The sequence below is a fragment of the Octodon degus genome, unplaced genomic scaffold, assembly GCF_000260255.1.
Source record: "Octodon degus isolate 3935 unplaced genomic scaffold, OctDeg1.0 scaffold00045, whole genome shotgun sequence".
Taxonomy (NCBI): Eukaryota; Metazoa; Chordata; class Mammalia; order Rodentia; family Octodontidae; genus Octodon; species Octodon degus.
Window position 1 is genome coordinate 6958343 of NW_004524621.1, and position 9205 is coordinate 6967547.

A 9205-nucleotide genomic window follows, 5' to 3' on the forward strand; every position below is an offset into this window, starting at 1 on the left:
TCCCGTTTCTCTTCTATTTGTGTTGATTTTTCTTTCTCACCCCAGTGTAACAAGTTGCTACAGATTTCTACCACAACGCTGCGGCAGAAGGTGGGAGCGAGGTCCTTCGGGTTAGCTTTCTGTCACATTAGCGCAGGTCAGGGTGCAGCTAACCGGGCGGCCACATCAGCTCTACTGGAGTGACTCTGCAAATTCGGCATAATCAATGTATCCGTCATTGTTCTTGTCATCATCTCCCAAAACACCATCAATTATGCTAATCAGCTCCTCTTCGCTCATGAATGGCGCCTGCTCACTTCCTTCCTCTTTATGCACATGAGTGATGGCAGTGGAGAGCTCCAGGCCATCAAGCAGGTTATTGCCATCATAGTCATGCATTTTGAAATAATGGAGCTGCAATTCTTGTGGGGACATCGTGGCCTCTGGTTTGTTAATGACACCTTCCAGATGCTCCAGGATATGCTCTGGGTCATGCACCGTGTGCTTGTCCAGGCCCGCGCTGCCAGGGTGGACGGCGTTGGCCCCAGGCTCATGGGCTCTGGCACATGAAGCGCCAAAGGCCCAGAGCAGGCTGTATAGGAAGGGGGTTCTCAGCAGCCACGCAGATCTCATGGTCAGCAGTGCCCTCACCGTCCCCGCCGCAGATGCGAAGCCCGCCCGCGTTGAGCCTCACATAGTAGTCTTGATTATTGTAAGTCCTCTAACATTGTCTTATGGTTATTTTAGCTGTTGCTAGTCCCACATACTTTTATGTATGTTTTTCTGTCTTCTTTTTAAATATTTTAGTTCATTAGTGCATGTGTGTAATACACAATGTTTACATTCCTTGTGGGAAGTTGGTATGTGTACATCAAATCATTTTTTAGGATTACTTTGTCAATTTCTTCAAAATCTGAAATTCTGATGAGGATTGCTTTGAATCTGTAGATCAGTGTGAAGAGTGCCATGGCATGGATGTGTTTTGTTCCCCAACATTCATATGGTGGGAGCTTAGTCCAAGTTTTTTTTTTTTTTTTTTAATTTAGTATAGGATCTCACTACACAGGCTCAGACTTGTAGTGATCCTCAGCTTCCCCAGCACTGGGATTACAGATGTGCATCACTATGTCTGGTTTCAGTGATCAGCAAGGCATGCAGTACCAGCTGTAGAATTCAGGACCTTGCGCTTGCCATGCAGGCACTCAGACTGCCTAGCTATCTTCCCAGCCCCTACCTTTTTATTTTTTGATGAGCACTTGTGTCTGGTTTCTCTGCGTGTGCTAGACATTGTATTACAGATTATTTTGAGAAGTGACTTGAGATCTAGGCTGATTATTGTTTTTGAAGATGTTTTACTCAGTACATCTAAGGTTCTTTAGTCTTAACCACTTACCAATCCAATTATTTAAAATGACCAAAAATTACTTATTGATTGATTGATTGGTTGTCCTTTTAAAGACAGGGATTCACTATTCAGTTTGGGCTGGCCTTTAATTCATTTTGTAGCTCAGGTGGGCCTCAAACTCAAGTGATCTTCCTGCTTCAGCCTCTTGAATGCTGGTATTATAGGTATATTCCACCATGCCTGGCTTTTCCATTAATTTTTATAAGATAATATAACGAAAAATGTAAAGACAGCAATTTTATCAAATTTATTCAGTATAAAAATTGACTGGTTGGAAGACATCTGCCCAAGTAATGGTGGGGGTAAACTGTTAAGTGGTTAAAGGGGCTGCCCTAGTCCAGTAGTCTATTTATTTATTTATCTTGCTCTGAATGACTTCAGGGCAGGTTTGGCTGGCTTGAGTTGTGGGGATCGAACCACAGCAACCTGAGCCTGACTGCTTTGTTGAAGCAGCCACTTAAAGAACTGAGCTAAGGGGCAGGCCCCCTATTTTTTATTTTTTATTTTTAAAGAGAGTACAAATTAGAATTGAAACAAAAAAATTACAAGTGATATAGAATTTCACATAAAGTGAAATAAAGTAACATGAATTTCACATTGTTGTAGTACATAGTCCAGTAGTCTTGAGGCCAGCCAGGTGAGCAGAACAGAGTGCTGTGCCTAGAAGACTGGCCTGCTTTTCAGGACTTAACAGGCTTTGGAGTTTAGCACTTCAAGGCTACAGTACAAACTGAGGGTGGTTTCTTACATCTGATTTCAAATCAGCGAGGATGTAAATAGAGAGAAATCTTGTGATCTTATCTGTGTGTCCAGCTGAGCCCAGTCTTCAACTGAAGTGTTTTCATGGGCCTATGCTAGTTACAATACTTGCAGCCTCATGTCTTACTCTTGGGGTACAGATGGGGTAGCTTTTCCTACTAAGTGAATCCCATGTTTCTGGATTCTCTCTAAATGCTTTTTTGACTACATTAAATTGGCTGGTGTTTACCTAAACTTGTCTCTTTCAGTGGTACTCAGCTGAGCAAAATGGGCAGCAGTGTTTTTGGTGGCTGTCCTTCTCTTTTCTCCTTTCCTTGATTTAGTTGTTGGGTGTGTACATGATATGTCCTCTGGTGAACTGGGTAGCAGTTTCATCAAATGTGTTACAGTGCATAAAGTAGGTCTTTCTCATTACCAGCTCCTTGACAATGGTTTTTATTCTGGCATCATCCCTCTTCAAAGAATCCATTTCTGTATTAATTCATCTTTGTTGAAATATGTGTTTAATGATAGAGAATTTAAAAGGGGAAAGTTTCTGATCTAAACTCTTTCTTTGGGAATTGTTTGACCTATTTTCTATTTCCACTGCTTCGAAATGAAGCTGTACATTTGTGGCAATTTTTTGAGCAGACATTAAAAAGACATGGCATGGTAGTTCATCTTTTATTTTTAACTGTGTTCATGTTAGAGAACCAACCCTTTTCTGATGTCTTAGAATAAGAAAAAATAAGACACTTTACTTTTTGGGAGAATATAAATATGATATGTAAAGTGGATGAAGAAAGCAGTTTGAATTCCAGCTGCAGTGATGTGGATGGCTCACAGGGGCATCCTTGTCTACCTGCTGTGGCCTGGTGCTCAGCCCCTTTGCTTTGAGTCTAAAGAAAGGCAGCACAAGCACCTGGCCTGTGCGTCTCCTAGGGCCCTTGTGGAAGTGAAATGAGATGACCAATATGAAACATGTTCAATAGGAAAGCTCTCTGGGTAGAGAAGGCATTATTATTTTATCCTGAAGTACTTTTATAGCATGAATAATTTATTTGGTATACTAAGTTCATTCTCTGAGGCCAAACATTCCTACTCCCAGGCACCCAAGATGACCTGAAAACTGACAGCATCAGAAGGAAGAGGCCCTGTGATTGCACCTTGCTGTGGATTTTACTGAGCTTGGTGCTGTGTCGGTCACCTTTGTGTGATTATATTGAATACCTTTGGCAATTGAAGTATAAAGAGAAATGATTCATTTTGGTAGATGATTCTGGAGGTCATAGTTCAAGATCCTGTGTCTCCGTGGCATCAGGCTTGTAATGGAAGTGGCACATCATGGCTTATAGTTTGAGCAAGGAGATAGCAAGGGACTGAGAAACCTGGGCCCCATAGTGTCCTGCAAAGGCCCTATCATAGTGACTTCCTCCTAAAAGTTTCACTGTCTCTCAGTCATACTCCTCTGGGGCTACTGAGAAACACTCTGATATGGAAACTGTAGCAGGTACTTTTCCAGAGAGTTCTGAGCTCCATCTCTAGTTATGCCTTAGCAGGTCAGGAACACCCCACAGTGGTGATACGTCATGGAAAACACAGTTTACAGTTATCTGTGGTATGGCAGCTAATAATTACCTATGATACTTAATGTCTTTGTTAATTTGAAATTTTGTCATTTTTATTATATTAGTTTTTCATTCCTGTAATGAGATACCTGACACAGGGTACTTGTAAAGAAAAGGAAGGATATGTAGCTCACAGTTTTGAAAGTGCAAATGCATGGCACAGTACAGGTGTTTGGCAAAGGCCACTCCTTGGCTGTATCTCCTCATGACTCAGGTAGCAACGGCTGGAGCAAGCAGGTTCTATCTCAACAGGAAGCCAGAGAAGAGAGAGGGACAGGCTGTTCTTTCATCATAGCCCTCTTGAGAGACTGCAAGGGTCCCATGTGACTGCCTCATAGCCCCAGTGACCTGAAGACCTTCCACCAGGCTCTGCCTCTTAAATATCTATCACTTCCCCATACTGCCAACTGGGGACCAAATCATCACAGGAGAACTTTTATGGAACACAAGACTATTGTTCCAAACCTTCGTAACCGTATTTCTTATTAATGTCTTTCATAATTTCTTTTGATTATTTAATTTAATGTAACTCTGAATTGTCTGGACTTGATTAATTTTCTTATTTGTTAAACAGATAATAATGAAGCACATTACTTTACCTACTGATAAATTGTTTATTTTGAGATAGCCATGCTTCTCTAGGTCTGCTCAGGAAGCTGAAAGTTTTTAGTTAATGGTCTTTTTAAAGGTGACTCATGTTTTATCCATGTGCCTGGCATGGAGACAGATATTGACATAGGTGTAGTAGCTTGCTTTATGGGAGAATGTTAGAGTGAGATGTGGGCTCTTGAAACCCAAAGTTGTCTATGACCCATGCTTGGACTGTCTCTTGTTTCTGTACTCCACATGGCATTGACCTTTCCTCTAGTACTTTTGGATTTCCACAGCAGCCTCTTGCTTTGGACATGCTCCACATGGCAACCATCATGTGCTTCTTTTACTTTGGGTATTGCTGTGTCTTTTCTTTTTCTTTTTCTTTTCTTTCTTTTTTTTTTGCAGAACCGGGGATCGAACTCAGGCCCTTGCACTTGCTAGGGAAGTGCTTATTCTACTGAGCCATCTCCCTGGCCCCTCTTTTTTTTATTTTTTAAAAAATTAATTTTATTGAGAAACAAATAGCATTGAGACAGTTTAAAAACCAATTAGTAGGATAGTTTCAATAATTAATACATTGCATATTGTTGTCTTCATAATGGTTATTCATAGTACAAGATGCAGACATGATATCCTGTCCAAACACTATTAGTACAAATCTTTCTTCTCATTGAATTAAGAGAAAGTAGTTGTATATCTATCCTAATTATTTTGTATATACAGATACAAATGTCCTTCATTTATATCCCTTTTTTTTGTTTAGTTTTGTCAGAGATGGGTATTCCATTACCATTTAAACATTATAGGTGCATGAATTCAGCAAAATAATCCAATATAGTCTAGCAGTCTATAATAGTGGTGAGTTATCCATAGGACTTGCAATGTCAGAAGTTGTTGACTTAAGCTTTTTACAGTTCAGCATGTTAATATAGCTTTACTTTTTATACCTCATTTTTATACTTTTCTGCTGGATGGTTAAGACCAAGATAAAGCAAGACCTGTATAACAAGAAATGTAACTTTTGTATCTGACAAGGTCAGTCAAATCCCCTCAGGATTTACCCTGAAACCCTGTACCTCAGTTTGGAGATCCTTTATCAGTGTCAGCCATGTGGATGAGTCATGGCCATTGCTTGACCAATTGGCTTTCTGTGACAGCCTGCGAGAATGTTTTCTTTCCATGTGAAGGCACACTCTACATCATTGATCACTTTCCTCTGTGGCCCCATAATCTTCTCTGATCAGAAAATTTGGGACATCACTGAGTTATAGGATGTTATAGTACAGGTTCTCTTATGTTCTGAGTCTTAATTGACCTTGAAAGGCTAGGGCCAAAATGTTGACTGTCCTTGCAGCCCTTCTTTTTCTCTAATTTTTGGTCTGCAAGCTGTGTCTTTTCAATTCAGCTTCTAGACTAGTAGGGATGCCCTGGAACTGTAGGGTGTCCCTGCTATGCAATGCTTATGGCAACCTCCTAATAAACACTTCTGTCTGGATAACAGAGCATAGTTGAGGCAAGGCCCTGAACTTTCAGGGCTTGCTGAGCAAAATCTTCCTCTCAGGCCTCCTTCCATGCCCAGAAGAAAGTTCTTTTTTTTTTTTTTTTTTTTTTTTTTTCCAGAACTGGGGATTGAACTCAGGCCCTTGCACTTGCCAGTGAAGCACTTACTCTACTGAGCCATCTCCCCGGCCCTAGAAGAAAGTTCTTGAGAACAGCTGGCTGTGTGGCAGTCCAGGGAGCACACTGTACTGTGGTAAATCAGTCCCTTCCCCTTGGGTGTTGGAGACTGAAACCCTGGGCCAGATCTCTCTGCCTGTGTCCTTGTTGAGGGACAGATTTTGTTCATGTGCTTGTGCCCCTGTAGGCACAGGATTGCCACCAAGGGAATCCACACACAAGGCCTAGTTCTCTTACTTGTATCTGTTAAACAAGGTGAAGATTGAGCTGTGAGGGAGCTTACAAGTTACTACTGAACAAGATACAACTCAGATGGCATTTATCTGATGAGTACTCATAATCATCTGGCTCATGAATGCTTGCTAAGGGCTGGGCTTACACCTGGGTTTGCACAAATGCTGGTGCTGATAAATGTGAAACCGGGACTCACCTTCTTACTGCGTTACAATTATAGCCAGTCAGTAAAATCTCCTCTGATCTGTGGACTCTCAGGATTCCTGAGAGCCATTCAGAGAATTTATAAGTCAAAACTATTTTCATAATGGCATTGTGTTCTTTACCCTTTATTCTGTGTCACTTCTCCAGTGGTGTGCACTGTGGTAGCAGGGGCTTTGGTACAAACCAAGACTGCAATCCCAAACTATTAGTAGTCATGAATCACAGTGTTCTGTGCCATCCACCACACACACACATCCAGAAGACCTACACCATTTAAGGGTGTCTTTGATGATGCTGTTGGAATTAGTTATATTTGCACTTTGACTTTGTGCTCTGCCATGGTTTGTCCCCTGTGCGTGGGTCAGAGGCTTGGCCCCCAGTTTGGCAGTGCAGAAGTGGTAGGACATGTAGGAAGCAGAGCCTGGGTAAGGATCCTTGGGGCACAGGGGTGTTTTCTCAGAAGGGATTCATGTGGTAGTTCCTGCATTCATTCCTGTGAGAGTGAACTACTGTAAGAGCCTTAACCATGACCCTCAAATCATACCCTGGTGCTGCCTGACCATGTGACTTCTCACCCCACATCACTCCTGCCATTGTAATACCATTGGTGTTATCTGTAAGCTGTCATCAGAGGTAGACAGATGAGACTGGCTCATCTTGGACTTTTGACCTCCAGAACTGCAAGCCAAACGAACCTCTTTTCTTTATAAAGTTACCCAGCTCCAGGTATTTTGATACAATGATGAAAGACAGACTAGTAAAAACATGTATCTTTTTAATATTGAGAGAATATTATGGAAGTGGAATTTGTGACGTATTTCTATAGATGGAAGCATAACAATTAAGTTTCTAGGAAAAGTACTTGTGCCCTTGTGGGTTGGGAGTTATACCATCTTTCTGTGGAGCACTGCTTTTGCTTTTTGAACAATAACCAGCAAATTGTAATAACTCCAACTTATATTTTTGGCAGTGTCTGGGAATTGAACTGTTAACTTGTTACTTTAAAGGAAATTACTGCCTATATTTGTCTGCTGCAAATGATAAATTATTTTCAGTTTTCAGACAAAAGTCAGAATTTTGAAAAATCTGTATCTGCTTTGATAGCTTGTTAGTTTCCTAGTACTTAAAAAGAAATTTTGGATTAGCTCAGTGGTGACCTTAAGAAGTGTGAATTTTGGATATTGTTTGTTGACATGTGTTAATATTGGAAAATCTGCATCAGTGAAAGTACGTTTTCTAAATGGTGAATATTTGATGTCCTAGAAACAATACATGAGTAAAATGTCTGTTCAGAGTGCAAGATTGGTAGGTAATGGGTTCTACTAGAGTCTTCAAGGTTTATTGATAACTAACTGCTAAGAATTAACTACCTGTTGAGGTTTTTTTTTTCTGAAATAAGTGATGATTTCTTTATTTAATATGATAGTAGAACAGTGGTGACAAACTGTCTTAATTACTCTTCTCTTGTTGCTAGAGGTTTCAGTCCGTGTTTCGCTGGATCCAATGCAGAATGGCACAAGGCAGAGAGCAACCTCTCATGGTGGTGGCAAAGAGCAAGAGCACAAAAGGAGGAGTAGCAGTAGCTCAAGCAGCTAACTTCTCTTTCTTCCTTACATTGAAATGCAAATTGCCTCCCCCAGGGCAGGTGCAGTAGCCACACCCACAATAATCTATCAGAAACTCCAGAAGCTGCCCTAAGACTGTATGAGGCTTTGGGGGGACACCTATACACAAACCATAACATTCTGCCCCTGAACCCCCAAAGACTCATGCACATCCCTTTATGCAAAAGCCATTCTGAGTCCATCTCTAAGAGTTGCCAAAGTCCCAACAATTTCAGCATTGCTGAAAAGTCCATGCCTGTTGAGTTTTGATGTTCTTTCAAACAGTAAGGACCACTACTATATGATAAGTGTATCAAAACCTCAACTATGTCCTGCCATATCTATGTAAGCGTGGATTTTCTTCACGTACTGAACCCAAACCATATATCCTAGCAGAATATCGAAGCCAACATGAAAATCAGTCTGTCTTCTGTTAGTCCTGATATTAAAGAGGGCCAGAAATTCTATTTCATTTTTGTATATATTTATTTATTTTGGTGGTATTAGGAATCAAACTCAGGACCTTGCTCTTGCCATGCAAGCACCTACTCCACTGAGCTACCTCACCAGCCCCTATTTTTGTTTTTTTAAAGCATATTACAGTAAAAATGTAATTTTCATTATTATACAATGGCCATATTCATTTTATTTTTTTTATTTTTATTTTTTTTAATTTATTTATTTATGTGTGTGTGTGTGTGGGGGGGCAGCTCAGCCCACCAGGGGGCAGGGCTGGCTGGCATGTGGTGCTAAGGGATTGAACCGCGGTCTCTGTACTTTGCTAAGCTTGTTCTAAGTAGGTGCTTTAGACCACTGAGCCATCTCACCAGCCCCGCCATATTCATTTTAAATGAATTATCCAGTAACTTAAAGTCACTGTTAATTTCAAGAACCATGAATATCAATAGGTATAACCCATTTTAAAAAGTTATTTGAGAGAAAAAGAGTTCTATTCCAGTAAGTTTGAGAACTCACAGGCCCAGAGGCCTGGATACCATAGTGTGTGAGGGAAAAGATGTGGCTTTGTTGAGAAACGAGAGGAATGCTGAGCTGATGAGTTGTCACCAGGTGCTATACACGGTCCTAACTTGGAGTCAGAGGAAAAAGCAAGCCATTTGCTTGTTTCTAGATGAGTGCCTAAC

The 9205-nt window shown here is 40.9% G+C and overlaps 1 pseudogene; it reads right to left on the bottom strand.

Moving 5' to 3' along the window:
* Positions 1 to 6: 6 nt before the first annotated feature.
* Positions 7 to 8637, bottom strand: LOC101572925 (annotated as a pseudogene).
* Positions 8638 to 9205: the final 568 nt, after the last annotated feature.